At 39.9% G+C, this 19,101-nt stretch overlaps 1 long non-coding RNA gene across 1 annotated transcript; it reads right to left on the reverse strand.

Moving 5' to 3' along the window:
• Positions 1 to 113: 113 nt before the first annotated feature.
• On the reverse strand, positions 114 to 18,457 carry LOC137636531 (uncharacterized). The gene is made up of 3 exons (XR_011043138.1): positions 18,255 to 18,457; positions 11,400 to 11,523; positions 114 to 210 (listed from the first exon to the last, which is right to left on the reverse strand). It is a non-coding gene; the product is annotated as an uncharacterized lncRNA (long non-coding RNA).
• Positions 18,458 to 19,101: the final 644 nt, after the last annotated feature.

The raw sequence follows: 19,101 nt of genomic DNA on the forward strand, positions 1-19,101 counted from the left end.
GAGGGATCCGCTAGAGTGGGGTCTGCTCGAGAGGGATCCACTTGAGGGAGGTCTGCTCGAGAGGGATCCAATTGAGGGGTCCGCTCGAGAGGGATCCACTTGAGGGGTCTGCTCGAGAGGGATCCGCTAGAGTGGGGTCTGCTCGAGAGGGGATCCACTCGAGAGGGATTCAACAGAGTAGACTGCATGCCGAGGGTATTATCCACATCCCTGTAAAAGTTCAATTATCTATAATTTCCTGAAACTTAGTTCATTAGGTATAAAAGTTCCCTTCATTAATTTTCTTAAGATTATTTTTAAATCAGACTTGGAACAAACGTTTTAGAATAAATTACTAATTTGGTCTAGTTCTTCTATAATCAAGAATGAATATTGATTTATAGGATGTTTTTTACCTGTTCAAGATATTAGGTACCTTTAATTTCTAGAATACACAATTATATTACATAAAATCAATTTCTTGCAAGTGTACGTTTATTTTGTCTTGACATAACTAAAACTTAAATCAGCATAATCTCATCTTTTCTCACACGAGATAGGTAAAAAAAAACTGCCATAATATGGATAAATACAATATAAAATAATGGCTACTTACGTTCATAATGACCTCTGATTATTAATTGATAAATTGTAAGAGGGGATACTGCATTAGAATCGAGTCGAACGTTCTAAATTCATTAAACTTACCTCAAAATTTTTCCCCAAATTTCATGTTGAAGAAATTCATTTCCATACATTATATTACGGCAAGTCAATTCGATACAATCCAAGTGGTTGTTTGTTGCTGTTATTATTATTACAAGCTAAGCTGCAACCCTAATTTAAAAACCAAATAGAAGTTATATGAAAAAAATGTTTCCAAAATATACTTTTCAAAAATCGTAAACTAAGACATTTTTCCTCTTTCCATAAAAAGTTTTATTAAAATACAAATACGAAAATTATGCATAATTCAAATATCCGTTTTACGAAAAGCACGAATTATTAATTCTAATATATTTATCAATTCAATTATTATTAATTTCTGGAATCAATCAGTTTGTTTTGAGAATTTAAATCAATTATAATTAATTGTATTAATTCCTTGATATTTTACGAAAAAAAATACATAATAAATTTATTAAAAGTCTAAAGAGTACATAGATTTTGTCTAACCCCAAAGTCTAAAGAGTATGTAGATCTTGTCTAACCCCAAAGTCTAAAGAGTACGTAGATCTTGTCTAACTCCAAAGTCTAAAGAGTATGTAGATCTTGTCTAACCCCAAAGTCTAAAGAGTACATAGATTTTGTCTAACCCCAAAGTCTAAAGAGTACGTAGATCTTGTCTAACCCCAAAGTCTAAAGAGTACGTAGATCTTGTCTAACCCCAAAGTCTAAAGAGTACATAGATTTTGTCTAACCCACAGTCTAATGAGTATGTAGATCTTGTCTAACCCCAAAGTCTAAAGAGAATGTAGATCTTGTCTAACCTCAAAGTCTAAAGAGTATGTAGATCTTGTCTAACTCCAAAGTCTAAAGAGTATGTTGATCTTGTCTAACCTCAAAGTCTAAAGAGAATGTAGATCTTGTCTAACTCCAAAGTCTAAAGAGAATGTAGATCTTGTCTAACCCCAAAGTCTAAAGAGAATGTAGATCTTGTCTAACCTCAAAGTCTAAAGAGTATGTAGATCTTGTCTAACTCCAAAGTCTAAAGAGTACATAGATTTTGTCTAACCCACAGTCTAAAGAGTATGTAGATCTTGTCTAACTCCAAAGTCTAAAGAGTATGTAGATCTTGTCTAACTCCAAAGTCTAAAGAGTATTTAGATCTTGTCTAACCCCAAAGTCTAAAGAGTACATAGATTTTGTCTAACCCCAAAGTCTAAAGCGTACATAAATCTTGTCTAATTCCAAAGTCTAAAGAGTATATAGATTTTGTCTAACCCCAAAGTCTAAAGAGTATATAGATCTTGTCTAACCCCAAAGTCTAAAGCGTATGTAGATCTTGTCTAACTCCAAAGTCTAAAAAGTATATAGATTTTGTCTAACCCCAAAGTCTAAAGAGTACATAGATCTTGTCTAACTCCAAAGTCTAAATAGTATATAGATTTTGTCTAACCCCAAAGTCTAAATAGTATATAGATCTTGTCTAACCCCAAAGTCTAAAGAGTACGTAGATCTTGTCTAACTCCAAAGTCTAAAGAGTACATAGCTTTTGTCTAACCCCAAAGTCTAAAGAGTACGTAGATCTTGTCTAACTCCAAAGTCTAAAGAGTACATAGCTTTTGTCTAACCCCAAAGTCTAAAGAGTACGTAGATCTTGTCTAACCCCAAAGTCTAAAGAGTATGTAGATCTTGTCTAACCCATAGTCTAAAGAGTACGTAGATTTTGTCTAACCCACAGTCTAAAGAGTACATAGATTTTGTCTAACCCACAGTCTAAAGAGTATGTAGATCTTGTCTAACCCCAAAGTCTAATGAGAATGTAGATCTTGTCTAACCTCAAAGTCTAAAGAGTACATAGATTTTGTCTAACCCACAGTCTAAAGAGTATGTAGATCTTGTCTAACCCCAAAAGCCTAAAGAGAATGTAGATCTTGTCTAACCCACAGTCTAAAGAGTATGTAGATCTTGTCTAACCCCAAAGTCTAAAGAGAATGTAGATCTTGTCTAACCTCAAAGTCTAAAGAGTACATAGACTTTGTCTAATCCACAGTCTAAAGAGTACATAGCTTTTGTCTAACCCACAGTCTAAAGAGTATGTAGATCTTGTCTAACTCCAAAGTCTAAAGAGAATGTAGATCTTGTCTAACCTCAAAGTCTAAAGAGTACATAGATCTTGTCTAACCTCAAAGTCTAAAGAGTACGTAGATCTTGTCTAACCCCAAAGTCTAAAGAGAATGTAGATCTTGTCTAACTCCAAAGTCTAAAGAGTATGTAGATCTTGTCTAACCCCAAAGTCTAAAGAGTACGTAGATCTTGTCTAACCCCAAAGTCTAAAGAGTATGTAGATCTTGTCTAACCCCAAAGGCTAAAGAGTATGCAGATATTGTCTAACCCTAAAGTCTAAAGAGTATGTAGATCTTGTTTAACACAAAAGTCTAAATAGTATGTAAATCTTGTCTAACTCCAAAGTTTACAGAGTATGGAGATATTGTCTAACCCAAAGTCTAAAGAGTACATGGATCTCAGCTTATGTCAAAGCTAAAGATTTTGTGGATTTCGTCTAACCCTAAAGATGCACAATTAGTGACAACTTGAGATACCAGCTCCCTCTCGCCTTCCCCCTCACTCCTGTACCCTACTTGATACAATGCTGCCCACCGAACCTGACTCTTCGACACACTCCATTTCAATGAAACTGCCGCTCTTCGTCAGCGAGAAGCGTTCGTTTGCCTGGTTCCAGCATGCCGGAGTTCAGTTTTGCCTGACTGACCCAAACACCAAAGCAAACTATGTTCTCGCAACGATTCCCAAGGACCCTTTCGGAAATTTCAGATTGGCTTTTCCACAAGGGGACACCCCAATAGCTTATGGTGCCTTCAAAACATACCTCCTGGAGCAGTAGTCTCCATCGCCAATCACCCGAACAGCCAAACTTTTTCAGCTCTCTCAACAACCGTTGGGGAATCAAAAGGCTTCGCTCGCTCGCTCTCAGGGAAATGACCAGTATTGCTCGCCTACAACCCGCCGCAGACAGCTTTCCCCGAGAGGTGAACTTACTTTGTGCCCTTAGGGTATGACGCCTACGCAAACCTTTACACACTACCATATCCCATGACAATATTTTGCTCATGAAGGACCTGATGACCAAAGTCGACGTCCTTATGAACAGCTACTTCACCACCTTCAAGACCTCCATCAATAGCTCTACTCCTGACGAAGAGGACAACTATTCAACATCGACCAAAGCCGAAGTGAATGCAGTAGGACATAGATGCCCACACCGTGATGTGTCAGAGCGACAACAAAGCCGCCCATCACCGATATATGCCACCACTCGCTCACGCCCCAACCAACAACCTCTACAGCTACTTACTGACGCCCATCGACAGCAGTTATTCTGCTATCATTCAGATACAGGGCTGCTGCGAAGAAATTGCAAACGGTTATCGGAAGCCAAAAAGTGCATCAGTAGGTCATCACTTGTGGCAATGGCCTCCCCTGTCACTAATTTTTTCTTTTAACATGATGCAGGTACAGGCGCCCGCCTGGTCGCTGTCAATGGATCTGCGATGCCCCCCTACAGATACAAGACCCTCACATTATCGTTTAGAAGCGCCAAATATCATTGGAAGTTCTCGTTGCTGACGTTACATTGATAATCCTGGGTGCAGATTTCTTCTCCCATTTCCACCTCCTGGTTGATGTTCCTCACCGACGGTTAGTCAATACAGACTCTTCCTATTAACGGTTATTCAACGCAGACTCTTACTCGTCAACACCTCTTAAACCCACCCCTTCCAACCTCACTCTCCACTACGCTCACCCCTTCAGTCGTACCCAGAAGTTTCCATCCAGAACTTCACCAAACTCCCACAGTTCCTGGCAAACACAGTATTTATCACCATATCAAGACAATGGGGCTCCCAGTGTTAGCCAGATTCAGGCATCTGACATCAGATCATTTGGCAGCAGCTAAAATGTTCGCTGAAATGGAAGAAATGGGCCTTTGACAAAAAGCCTCAAGCCCATGATCGTCACCCTTACCCATCGTCCTGAAGATAGATGGCTCCCTTGTCCATATGGGGGATTACAGGCATTTGAACATGCAGACAGAACCGGATTACTATCGGCTCGCAAACATCGCTAACGTGACATCTTACTTGCACAAAGCAAAGGCTTTCTTCATGCTCGACCTCCAAAAGGGATATTATCAGGTGCCATCCCGTAGATCACCAACACCACCCCCTTTGGTACCATACATCTTCAGTTACTCCTGTTTTGACCTTCATAATACTGGGGCCACTTTTCAACGCCCTATGGAAGGCATCTTTGGGGACCTCCCCTTCTGTGTATGTTACGTTGACTGAATACAGTACTTGTGCTCTCTTCCTCCAAAAAGGATCAACTCCGTCACCTACGCATCGTGCTCCACCGCCTACAACAGTACGACCTTATAGTTCTGTGCGACAAGTGTACCTTTGGACCCAACAAAGTACAGTATCATTCTTGGAGCACCGCATCACTCCTAAATGAGTCCACCCACTCCCTGAGGAGATAGCAGCCGTTCAGAACTTCCCCACGCCCTCGATCATCAAAGCAATACAGTACGAGAATTCTTGGGCATGATCAACTACTATCACCGTTTCCTGCCTGCCATCGGCACCACTCTTACAACCCTCTACGCTTCCCTTAGGGGCATGCCAAAAAACCTCAAGAGGGGTCCCCTTCAAGAAGAGGCCTTCTGCAATGAAAAGAATGCGCTGCTGCTCTCATTTTTTGTGCCACATGCATCTCTCCTTCTCTCCACCGAAAACAGCGATGTCGCTATTGGTGCAGTACTCGAGGAGGTGGTCAACGGCTCACCGCGCCCACTGGCCTTCTTCAACGGAAAACTGTCCAAAGAGGAATCAGTTACTCAACGTTCGACCAAGAATTACTGGCGGTTCATTAAGCTGTCCATCACTTTCGCCATTTCTTAGAAGGTACACCCTTCGTCATTCGCACGGACCACATGCCCCTGGTGCACACCTTTACTCAACAGTCGGACACCTGGTCCACCCACCAATTGCACCCTTCAACACATACCTGGGAAAATGAATCCATTGTCGATGCCCTTTCAAGAAACACATTGGTCGCCATTTACCTGGGATGGTATCATAAAGCCTTGGCAGAAGCCCAACAAATAGATCCAAAGTACCAAGCATGTAGGACATCATGCACATCCCTCCATTGGGAAGACGTCGCCCTCGATGAATCCAACGCCACCCTCCTCTGTGACATCAGTACCGATAGACCACGACCAACGATACCTGCTCCCATGCGCCGACAAGTGTTTGATATCATTTATGGCCTTTCACATCCCTAGCGCCGATCTACTGAACAGCTACTGAAGACGAAGTTCATTTGGCACAGTACTAATAAGGATGCTAAGAATTGGGTCCTTGGCTGTACCTAATGTCAAACTTCAAAAGTACATCAACATACACATTCAGGAGTGGGGACCTTTCATCAACCTCAAAGACATTTTGCCCACGTTCATGTCGACGTAGTAGGTCCCTTACCCACATCACATGACATTGACATCTATTTACAGTCATCGACCCCTCCACTCTTTGACCTGAAGCCATTCCCATGGAAACTGTAACGTCCACCTTATGTACAGTACATCTTCCTTACTCTCAGGGTGGATGGTGAGATTTGGTACCCCTGAGCATATTACTCCTGACAGGGGTATCACTTTCAATTCTCAATTGTGGACATCATTAGCAAATCTCCTGGGTATCATAATACATCAGAAAACCGCCTACAGCCCCGTTGCCAACGGAATGGTTTTAAGTTTTCATTGCACCATCAAAGCAGCTTTGATGTCCCGCTCCAATGACTCCAAGTGGTTTAACCCGCTTCCCTGGATCTCACAGGGACTAAGAACTACTCCTAAAGACGCCCTGGATGTCTCAGCAGCTGAAATGGTGCATGGTCGTCCCTGTCGAATTATTTCCGTCTGCAACCTCCTTCGACAATCACCAGCGGCTACGTCACGTTGTGGGAAAATTTACTCCATGCTCACAGACTTACAAACCCCCAGTTAAGCAACACATACCGACAGATTTGCACTCTGCGACACACACTTTTCTGCGCAACAACAGTAACAAGCCACTGCTAACAGCCCCTTATACGAACCCTTTCCTCATGATCCATCGCAATCCGAAGGCTTTCTCAATTCACATTTGTGGCAAAGAACATTGGGTCTCCATTGATCACATAAAACCTAAATATCTCCCACAAGATGACCCACCTACAGTGCGCCTCTCAAGATCAGAGCGCCCCATATCACAGGTATGTCTTTCTTAGGGGGGAGACATGTACTGCATGTGTTTCACACATGCTAGTACATTGTAACGATATTTTCGTCTTTTGTTTTTTATATTTCGTTCTATCCCTCACTATTAACAGAACCTGTTTAAGACTGCCTTTACGCAAATGAGTCTATTTGAATTTTTCTGACACTCTTTTCAGGAACCTCTTGTATATAAACTCGCTATCTGTTGTAATAAAGTCAGTTGCATTCACCTCGTCTCTCATTTACACCCTAACGGATTCTTACCTGGACCCTCTTGTATATAAACTCGCTATCTTTTGAAATAAAGTCAGTTGCACTCACCTGGCCTCTTCGTTACAACCTAACGACCCACTTACACAAAGGAAAAAGAAAAATTTATAAGAATATCTTGAATGTGTATATGTAGCAAATGAATATTTATATTTATACTTTTATTTCTAGATTGTTATAGAATGATGAAAAAGGCTTTAGACATACACTAATATTATATATATATATATATATATATATATATATATATATATATATATATATATATATATATATATATATATATATATATATATATATATATATATATATATGTACATATAGATATATATATAAATTTGTGTGTCTCTCTTCTTGTCTTTAGGATTATAGAAAACTAGTAAACTACTGTATTGCCTTAATATATGTCACTAGTACTTTACTATTTAATGAAATTGAGAGAGAGAGAGAGAGAGAGAGAGAGAGAGAGAGAGAGAGAGAGAGAGAGAGAGAGAGAGAGAGAGAGAGAGAGAGAGAGAGTACAGCAGTTTCTTTTTAATTGCTTAACTGGGGCTCTTGATATACTGCAGCCAGTAAGGGTACTGCAGAGATAGAGATTGAGGCAAAGATGTGCAAAGATAGAGTTGTTACCATTTCATAATCATCGTTTCTTATTAGCATTTATTATTATTATTATTATTATTATTACCAGCTAAGCTAGAACCCTAGTTGGGAAAGAAGGATGGTATAAGCCCAAGGGATCCAACAGAAAAAAATAACCCAAACAGCAAAGGAAATATGGAAATAAATGAACTACGAGTGAAGTAATGAACAACTAAAATAAAATAATTTAAGACAACAACATTAAAATATATCTTTCATATATAAACAATAAAAACTTCACAAAAACAAGAGGAGAAATAAAATAGAATGGTGTCCCAGAGTGAACCCTCAAGCAAGAGAACTTTACCCCAAGACAGTGGAAGACCATGGTACAGAGGTTATGGCCCTACCTGTGGAATAATGAGTTAGGACAGGTCAAATCTGGCGGGCAAGCGGCACGTGCGCCACCTAGGGGCGCAAAAGGTAAACAGGGATATAAACAGATTCACGAGGGAAGTCTCAGCTACCGGAACTGTTATACTACAATGATTTTAGGAATATTATCTTGATTTATTTGTAAGTAATAGTATAAGACGGTGCATCATTATCATGAGCCCAGAGGGGGCCATCATGTTTTATTTATATTTCGGGCTACATAGCAGCCTCATGAGAGTCACACATTTGGATAGGCCAATCAGGGGCATATTTTACAGTTCTCCCAATGAGTAATTTTATGCAGGTCTGGCATTAAATATAAGCACACATCACAGTGTACATACATATATTAATATATATGACAGTGCATATCCCATATCCATGCAGGCCACAGGAAGGTCATATTTATATGTATAGATATGTATGTAGCAGGATGGCCTATCACAGGTATGGTAGCCTATTTCATTCTATAACCATTACGAGTTTGTAATTACATACATTTATTTTTTCAGCTTCAAACATTCGTTGCATGTTCCTCAAATAAAGTCGTCAAATGCACGAATGTCTTATTGACGAATAGGGAATATAGTTCTACACTCAAAATATATTGAAAAGTTGCCCTGTTGGGAGGCTTGCCTGCATCAGACGTACGATACAGCAAATGACAGCACAACCGTTGCAGCCCGAGAGAAAGGAAAGAAAAGAGGAAAAAGAGGCAGACATTTATACCTTTGATATTAGGACTTATGTTGCAACCGCCATCTTAGACTAGATGCTTCTTGTCCTGTGAGGGTTTGCTACACTACCAGTTGAGCGGCTACCAGCAGCCCAAAGGTAAGTGTCCGGGGACCTGCGAGTATATTTCCGAAAGCAGTGGGGTGCTGAAGGTCGTCTGCTGTTAACATAATCTAGCCTTCAAGACTTGCGTCACTGACAGGTGGTGGTGAAGAAACGGCAGAAGAGACCCAAAAATCTAATACAGTAAGCATGGAATCTAACGGTCGCCATGTCCTGTGTTCCTTCTGAAGCAGATGTTAGAGCATCTGCTAACACCTCCAGCAGATTTTCTGCTGATGGGCCACCATCAATGCCTAAGGAAGGCCAAAACTTCCAGTGGTCCGACACTTGCTGAGCTCGGACCACTGGAGGTTTTGGCCTTCCTTGGGCATTGATGGTGACCCATCAGCAGAAAAGCTGCTGGAGGTGTTAGCAGATGCCCTAACATCCAGGACTTCTGCTTCGGAAGGAGCACAGTACATGGCGACTGTTAGATTCCCTGCTTACTGAATTAGATCTTCGGGTCTCTTCTGTCGTTCCTTCACCACCGACATGGATATCCTAGACTTTGACTTCTGGCAAGTAGAAGAAGCATGGCACCCTCCATCCCGTTCATCGACCTCTGATGCTGAGTTATCGGATGGGACACCAGCTGCGCCAGTAAAGCAGCAGCCACCTGTCAGGACCGATTGTTTGCCGAAACTCTCGTCACATTTACACAACCAGCATCCCTCACGAATCTGGTATTGAGTACGTGCTCATAAACCTGCCACCATTATTCGGTCCCGTGCAGGAATGAGTACATACACCCTCAGTTGTCACGAAGGAAGCTCCCCTTACCCACCACCTTCTTCTAACAGCTCAAGAGAAAATACATCAACAATGACGACCAGCAGAGTGATTGTAGAATTTCGGCCAACTAGCGAGCTCATCCTTCACACTAGCAAAGGAATGATGATGGCACACATCTCCTTAAAAGAAGTGACCAGAGATCAGGATGATTTTCTTCTGTCCTGTAAGGGCACTACGACGTTATTTGAAGAGGACTGAGCCAAGGCCGTCTAGAATAAAGGACAGGTGGTCCGAGCTCAGCAAGTGTCGTCCACATAAACGATGGAGAACATTGACGAGGAAGTGGAAGGATATTACCTTCAATGAAGGGAGTGGATAGTCTTACTTCAGGAACCTGGTTTGCGGGAAAATGGAGGTCTCCTACCTTCCTTGGTTTCCCTATGGATGGCTCGGCTCTACGATATAAAAAGCCAAAAAAAGTGCACCAGAGGAGAGAAAAGGTGCTAAAAAGCCTCTTGTGGAACAGCGTATGCAAATTTGCCTCTAAAGACAATCTCTCTTTAAGATTTCTTTTTCCTTCAATCGTAATCAAACCACTATAAAAGGAGGCTATGACCTACACTCATCACAGGACAATTACTGCGAGCAATCAGGTCCCCTGCAAAAAAGGACAAAAGAGATGGGGGTCAACAGCAGGCCAGCAGGTTTACCAGGGCAGACCCACATGTCGGTACGTGGGGTTTCCACCATAAGCAGACGGAAAACGCTTCTGATAAGAAAAATTAAAAAAACGATCAAAGCAAAATAGAATTGACATAAGGAAGAAAGTCCAGAACTGAGAATAAAGGGGATATATTTTGTCTAACCGGAAGTAAACACTATAATTCTGCCTTAACCTAAAATTAATTATTACTAGCTAAGCTACAACTCTAGTTGGAAAAGCAGGATGGTATAAGCCCAAGGGCTCCAACAGGGAAAAACAACCAAGCAAGGAAAAGAAATTAACAAACTGCAAGAGAAATAATGAATATGAAATATCTCAAGATTGGTGACATTAAAATAAATCTGTCATATGTAAACCATGAAGGGAAACTTTATCAACCTGTTCAACATAAAAAAAAAAACATTTGCTGTAAGTTTGAACTCCTGAAAAAACTGAAAATCATTATCATGATTTTTACCTTTTTACCCCCAATGCTATTTGGAACTTTCCAACCCTTAACCCCCAACCGGTTTTCTTTTTCAAGCACGTTTTGAAATATTTTTTTTTAGATTGCGCTGACAGCCTTAATTTTTGTCATAGAGAGGTCAGGTTGGTCTTATTATTTTGGAAAATGCCTGGAGTTTCTCATAAAATTACCAAAAATATGCAAAAAAAAAATGCAAATAGCAGTTTTTTGCAAGGACGTACCGGTACGTCCATGGGGGTTAATGGATGAGTTTTGTGAAACGTACCAGTACGTCCATTGGGGGTAGAAGGGTTAAATGCAAAGTTATTTATACCATACTACAGTACTTCAAATGCATGAATATATAAGGAAGAAAATTTTGTGGTTACCTCAATGTATAAATTTTTGGGAGGCTGTCTTGGGTGAGATCCAAACCGCAACCTTCTCCGAGGGACCTCATGTGGACCTCGTGTAATTCGCCAGATTTTTGTTGCACTTATTGAACCACTGAATCTGGAAGAAATTTCAACATTATTGTAAATTTTAAACAGGCAAATATTACAAGCATTTAAATATAAGCAAATATTGCAAATATTCATACTGGTAAATACTACGACCACTAAATAGAGGCAAATACTGAAACTATGCAAACAGTCAAAGCCTGATCAATTCTATGATTTTTTCATACACTACACGTTGCAATTTTTACAGACAACACTGACATCTTCCGAATTTCAAACAAAATCATCACTTAACATATCGTCCCCCTCATAAACTAACTGCCTAAGTCATTTTCTCCACTTGATGGGAAATAAAAAAACCTTATTTCCTAATTCTTTATATCATTGTGTTGAGCTTCAATTCACAAATTCTAATTCACAAATTCCTCTGTTGAGAATTTGTGAATTGAAACTCAAGAAAATGATATAAAGAATTAGGAAATGAGAAGGTTTTATTTTGATTTCCCAACAAGTGGAGAAAATGACTTAGGCAGTTAGTTTATGAGGGTGACGATATTCAAAATACAGTAATCGTGAATATTATTGCTTATTTTTGCTTACACTTTTTCATGCAATAATACACATAATGCTGGTAATGAAATTTTTGAATAGCAGAACTAAAATAAAATTAAAATATTAGTTTTAGAAACATAAAAATATTGAGATTTATTTGCTGCTAATTCACCATCAGTGCATTGTAAGTTGATAATTTTGCCTATGCTTTCATTAATTTTAATTATATTATATACTAAAAGAAAATGGATTTATACACTGAAAAAACATAAAAAAATCATTAAATCAAAGAAAATAACTAAGGTCTTCATATCTCACAGAATCAGTAACCCAAAACTGTGTGTTTGACCACCGACAAAGTTTTACAAAACACAAAAGGCTTAGGAAAGAAGACATTACCGGTAGGTGTAAATTTAAGGAGAAACCACACGAGGTTAAGACAGCAGTGGGAAGAGCAAGGGCTAAAGCATATGATGAGTTATATGAAAGGCTGGATACAAAAAGAGGGAGGAAAAGAATTGTACCGATTGGGTAAGAAAAAAAAAAAAGGTGTTTGTGACAGAAGGATTTGGCAAAGTAAGGGGGGGTGAGGTATGTGGAGGATCAACTTTTTATGTTAATTTTTTCTATTTTTTTCTTTTTTTTTGCCAAATATTTTTGAGAGAGAGAGAGAGAGAGAGAGAGAGAGAGAGAGAGAGAGAGAGAGAGAGGTAATTAGTGTAACGATTGTTTGTAGTGAGAAAGACTGCTGGCATAATTAGGGTTGTTTGTTTACTTTCTTGTGGCTAGTTTAGACCAGTAGTGAATGTCTTGAGCAAAGGTTTTCTTTTACTGACAACAGCCAGAGGCAGTTGTGTGTTCAAATACTGGATTCATTCTTTTTTCTACCAGCTTTGGAAGTGTTTATCTATTATATCAGTAAGTACAGTAATGTTTATTTTGCCTTTGGGGTGATTGTGAATGATAGAAAGTTTATTATATATCTTTGATTATAGTAAGATAAGTTTAGTTGGCTAGGAGTGTCCGTACGTGTTTTTTCTTTGCATTTTGAGATTTGTTCCTTCTTTTCGAGAAGCATCTGAAATGATTCAGAAGTCTACAATAGAGTTGGAATCAGTAAAGGTGCTATCAGATCCCCCTCCTCTAAACACCCCGAGAGATCTGTTCTCCTGTCTCGTGGGATCTTCCAAAGGGCCGATAGTGAGTCTGAGGTCTGCGACCATTAGTGGCCACTGTACCGAGCGAAGGGTACCAGTTTCTGTATGCATGAAAAGGGACCCACAAGCTTCTGCTAGAAGTGAGCTGGAAGGAACTCCTGGAGAAAAGGTGTTACAATCTGTCTAAAGATGGAAATACTCTGGCTTGGACCGTATCCATGTTCATGCCCAAGTACCATAGACGACATTGTGGGTCAAGACTCGATTTCTCGTAATACAGCCGGATACCCAGGTCGCGGAAAATTCGAGAATCTAATTGGTGGATAAGACAAGATCTTGACTGCCAGTAGTGGCCAGTTGTCCAAGTACCGCAAGAGCATTATTCCCGTCGCGAGAGCCCATGAGGAGACTTAGGGTGAACAGGAGAGTGAACGTCTGTGGGGCTGTTGATAGGCTGACATATAGCACCTTGAACTCCTAAGTTCTATCTCTGAAAATGAAACGCAGGTACTTCCTTGATCTTGCATGCCCTGCGCCACTGTGCAGCAGGTCTCCATCTCAAACCGAGTTTGAAGAACAAACTGCTTCAAGCAGGAAAGATCTACAACAGGTTTTCAACCTCACGACAACTTCTCCACTAGGAGGAGGTTACAGAAGAAACCCGGGGACTTGTGTAAGACTTCCTCTATTGCTTCATTCTCCAGCATCAGTGAAATTTCTTTCTCCAAGAGCAGATCTTATCGGGATCCCGTCAACAGCTTGTAAACAGGATATGATACCCTGAGCGAAGAAATTCTATAGCCCTGGGATCTCCCCCGAAGAACTGCTACCTCGTCCAGTAATGTTGCAGGGGGTGCAGCATTCCCCTACAGGTGTTAAGTCTAGGGATCTACTGTCCCTAACGGGTCCCTTGACGTCCTCGACTCCTACGACCGGAGGGACGCACAGGTCATTTGTGTATCGCCGGACGCATGGAAAAACTTGCATCAGCACTAGGAGCATATGACCAATCTTTCTGATATTTTTACACTTTAACCCCTTGCGAGGAGTCTGGAAGTGTTGATGCTTTTCCAGGTGAAACTTTAATAGCTTCCTTTCTGGAGGAAAACTTACCATTTGAGTCTTCGAATGTCACTTGTAGCCTCGACTCACTATGGGATCTCACTGAGGAATAATATAACTTTGAAAGTTAAAGGAGTTGGTGATACCTGTTGTCCATTCGCAGAACGGTGCGAGGACAATGTTGGCTTGTTATTATTCATTAATTGATCTACATTAATGGGTGAATTCTGCATCATGGATGAGAAATCTGTTCCCCTGAGCTTGGCATACTCGGTGGGGATATTGATCTGTTAGGATTTACAAACTCTTGGAGAAATTAACAGTTCCTCTAATAAATGATCCTAATCACTTAGAACATTTGCCGTCTCACTAAGAATAATCGGAGATAACTCTTCAACATGTGCCTGTTTGATGAAGATGCCCGCATCCTTTGTTATCGGTGCCTCTGGGAATTCTGATAACGATAGGTAGGACAGTGAAAATTCGGGGCTCGTGAGAGATTTCTGCTTCTTGCCCTCTTTGGAGAAAGGAGAAGATGAACAATCCCTCTTAGCTTTCTCTTAACGACAGCTACTGAATTTCTCCCGTTGGGAAGACGAACATTCCATGAAGATTTCGCAAGTGGGAGACACGGAACACTTCTTACCTTGACATGCAGGCCATGTAGGATGGGGATGGACATCCACCCGACTCGCGAAGCCACAAGGACGATCCTCAAGGCCATGGCAGGTTTTCATACATACTTAAGAAGCACTCGTGATCACATGAGCTGATAAGAAAAAAGAGAAGAGGGGTCAGCGGCCGAGCAGACGTCAGTTCGTCGCAGCGGCCAAGAGTAAAGCTGGGGACTTGGCCGCAGAGTCCGTCACGCCTACCCAGCTTGGGTAGGAACGGGACAACCATACAAAGTTACCAGATCCACAGGATTTCCTTAATTTTGGTTGTAGATAAACAGCAATGCTGTAGAGTGTAACCCGTATAAACGACGAGGGTTCGTATTTGCAAAAGAACAAACAGCATTGCATTACAATAGACTTCTTTTAACAGATCTTATGCTTTCAAAAAAGGCATTAAAGTAGAACAACTTTTCTGATCATGGTTACGTGAATGGCGCTGAGCATTGCATACAAAGCATCAACTTTTACTCCGGCTAAAGTAACCTCAACACTTTAAAGTCGAGGACAGTACGGCTAAATACAGCAGGACGATGGTAACCATTAACAAGTTGTTCAATTGTTTGCCTTCATATACTAGACTAGAAGTGCAGCTTACATTAAATTGCAACCATGTGCATTTCACCCTGATTTTTTTTACTAGAGCGTAAATTCTGTGTCGAGGCAACTCCTGGTAGATTTCAAACCAATCATGACCTAACCTATACTAGGTACAGACAACCTTCACCTAGTCTAAACTCACAAAAAAAAAAGGGGAGCCTATGGTTGTGATGGCCTGGTGAGAGCGTCCTTGCCTGGCGATTGCCGGACTGGGGTTCGAGTCTTGCTCAAACTCGTTAGTTCCTCACCATCCTTGTGAGCTATGGATGGTGGGTTTGGGGGAACCTATAGGTCCATCTGCTGAGTCATCAGCAGCCATTGCCTGGCCCTCCTTAGTCCTAGCTTGGATGGAGAGGAGGCTTGAGCACTGAGCATATGTCAGTCTCTAGGGCATTGTCCTGCTTGATAGGGGCAAACGTCACTGCCCCTTGCCTCTGCCATAACTGAGCAGCCTTCAAAACCTTTAAAACAATTGTACTTACAAAAATGCCAAAGGTACCATAAGTATGACAGGTTTACTATACTCTAGTACAATATTAAGAGACTGGAACAAGGCATAAGTGGCGGATAATGGTCACGTAGATACTTGAAGCTTCCGTGACCTCTTACCACTCTGAATTTGAGTTACAACTTGATCTTAACCCCTGAGTTCGTAACAGGTGGTGCTGTTGTCCCAACTTCGATTTTTCCATTTTCTTTATTGTTAGTCAGGACGATATTTTTCACAGCAAATCAGAGAGGTTTCGACTGTCGAGTGACTTATTTGTAACAGTTCTATTAAAATACTTGTTTAGATAAGATTCATTTAATGGTATTGGAAACATCCCAAACTAGTGACCATTTCCCTACTGGAGTAAATAGGAAGTGTTAGTGGCGTGCTCCAAGGCATTTTGAACAGTTTCGATTATGTTAATCAATGTAAAAAAGCTCTTCACAAATTATCAAGACAACTTACACTATTATATACCTCTGAAAGACTGAAGTTTCCGTTGGGAAGCCAGACGAGAAGTAAACACAGGGTTGCGAGTTGTCTTAGGTTAAGCTAAGAACACAAAGGGGGGGGGGGAGCTTGCTAGGGGGATGCAGCGTGACCAGTAGGTAAGGATTCACTGTACGTAATGTTTTGATCAATTCATCAGCACTTTAGCGGCAAAACACTGAACCAATCGACAGGCGCAGTAATTTAAAATAATCCAATCAGTCCCCGCTTAACCTGGGAAATTGCCAGAGGACTTTTTTTATTCAATCAGAATCCAAACATTTTAAAATTCAAACAGGGTAACGGGAGCATCAAACTTAGTGTGGAGATGCCCGTTCTAACTTCTTGGCCGCCGAGACGTCAAAATGGCAACGTTGAACTCCGAGAGTTACCAAGTTCGACGTGATACAAGAGCTTCCTTTTACAAGTTAAACAATCTAAAGCTGGTGAGGTTATGAACTTCACCCAACAAAGGGAATTCTTCTTCTTCTTCTTTGTCTGCATCTTTTCCCACTTTTATGTGGGGTCGATGTTTCTGACCAGCTTTCTCCATCTACCTCTGTCCCACACTTCATGACCAGTTAATCCCTTTGATCGAAGGTCATCCTTGATACAGTCCATCCACCTTCGCTTTGGTCTCCCTCTCCTTCTCGTTCCCTCGTACCTCTATTTCCATCACCCTCCTCCCTATATACTGTTTATGGCGCTGTTATAATAGTTCATGCCAAAGGAATATTGCTAAAAAACCATGAAGATTTTATAAATATCCAAATTATCTAGATGTTTTTGTCATACTACCTTGCTTTGCATATGATGAACCACAGAACACGCACCAGTCCATCTCATTCACTGACCGCCCCCCGAAAGAAAAAAAATAAAATAAAATGACAATGCGGGTTGAATGTAGTTCGTTGGGACAGGCGTAAAATTTCTTATTACTTGTAAAATCGATTTCTTTTACAGAATATGATTAGTGGTTACATTGCCATGAGTGTAACCGGTTAGGAGGCAAACACAGGGTAACCTAAGAATGTCTCCTAGGTTAGGATAAGTGGGGACCCTTGAGATAGGCAGTGTTCTTGCGTACGAGGTTTTGTAGTATGACGGACATGGCTACGAACGACTGGAAATGGAAAGAAAATTCCCAATTTTTGTGAGCTCAGGAGGCCTTGGCCGTCTATATACAAAGGCTCCATTATTCTTCAACACAGGACTAGGTAATGAGGCTCAAATTCATTTTAGTAGGGTTGTACAGTATTCAATTCTTAGTAAAAATCAGTTTAACTATTGTATTACAGTAACTAAAAACATCTATTAAAATAGATTGTAATAACCTAACTTACCATATCCTATCTATTAAATATATAAAATGTATCCGCCCTGCTACAAACTGACCAATTCCCTTTTAAAATTTTGGTTTTTAAAAAAATCCAGCTTTTGGAAAATAAAAATTTCCACAAATTCTTATCAGAAACATTCAAATTAGCAGTAAATACAATCAGAACACATTCAGCTAAAAAAAGGATTTTTTTTCCCTAGGTTACATTGCCCTGCAATACAGTAAAATAATACCAGACGATCTATGTACTCAAGCTTATTTTGAAGGGCCACTGTCCATATTAACTAATTATATGGATTTCCCAACAAATATTCTCCTCAGAAAAGTCCAAAATACCAATAAATACAAAGAGAAAACTTTTAGCCTTCGTTATTTAACCGGCAGAGATTCGGTAAACGACCTATAGGGGGTCAAACTTACGTTGAATGAAGGCATTTGGCCGGCTTTACTTCTTTCCAGATTTCGTAAGATTTCCAGAAATTCCAGGGATTTGTCTGGTAACATTGTTGGACGTTGTTTCTTTCCACTTTATAAAATAAGGTTTTAGTTCACAGGAAATGTTTAAATAACGGTATTAAATAACTTCTGGCAGTTCGCAAACTTCGCGCTTAATGTTATTGTTATTGTCGAAGGCTGACAGTTTTGTTTACTGGAAACGTTTTTTACGACGTTTTACGATTTAGTGGATATTTATAGATTATTATTTTTATATTTGGGCAATAATTCTAATAATCATTTTATAAAAGTATCAATTATAAACTCTTTTAAATATTAATGTAAGTTTATATTTGTAAACTTTTCTTTAAATGATGATAAATATCCAATTTTAATTACTGAACTCAACCAAAATCTAAAGACGATACGCCATTTTGGTTTGTGATTAAGAATGCGTTTACTACGACAATTTATAATATCATAAATAACTCTAAATTATTATTCTTACAATTGTGATTTAAGTATAATTATTTAGTTATTTATATAATTATTTAATTTATTTTTGAGTAGTGAGGTAGTTTTATTTTCATAAACTTTCGTTCAAATAATTGCAAATATCAAACTATATTTAGTAAACGAAACCATAAACAGACGATCAGCTGTTCAAACATCTAAACTTGAACCTGTTTAAGTTTATGGTTTTGTGTTAAACCTGTTTAAGTTTGTGGTTTTGAGTTTGTTTCCTACAATAGTTTATGATTTTCTAAATATTTGGAGATTATTATTCGTATAAATATACATTAATTCTAATAATTTATCTATATTTATATGA

This window comes from Palaemon carinicauda, unplaced genomic scaffold, assembly GCF_036898095.1.
Source record: "Palaemon carinicauda isolate YSFRI2023 unplaced genomic scaffold, ASM3689809v2 scaffold32, whole genome shotgun sequence".
Lineage (NCBI taxonomy): Eukaryota > Metazoa > Arthropoda > Malacostraca > Decapoda > Palaemonidae > Palaemon > Palaemon carinicauda.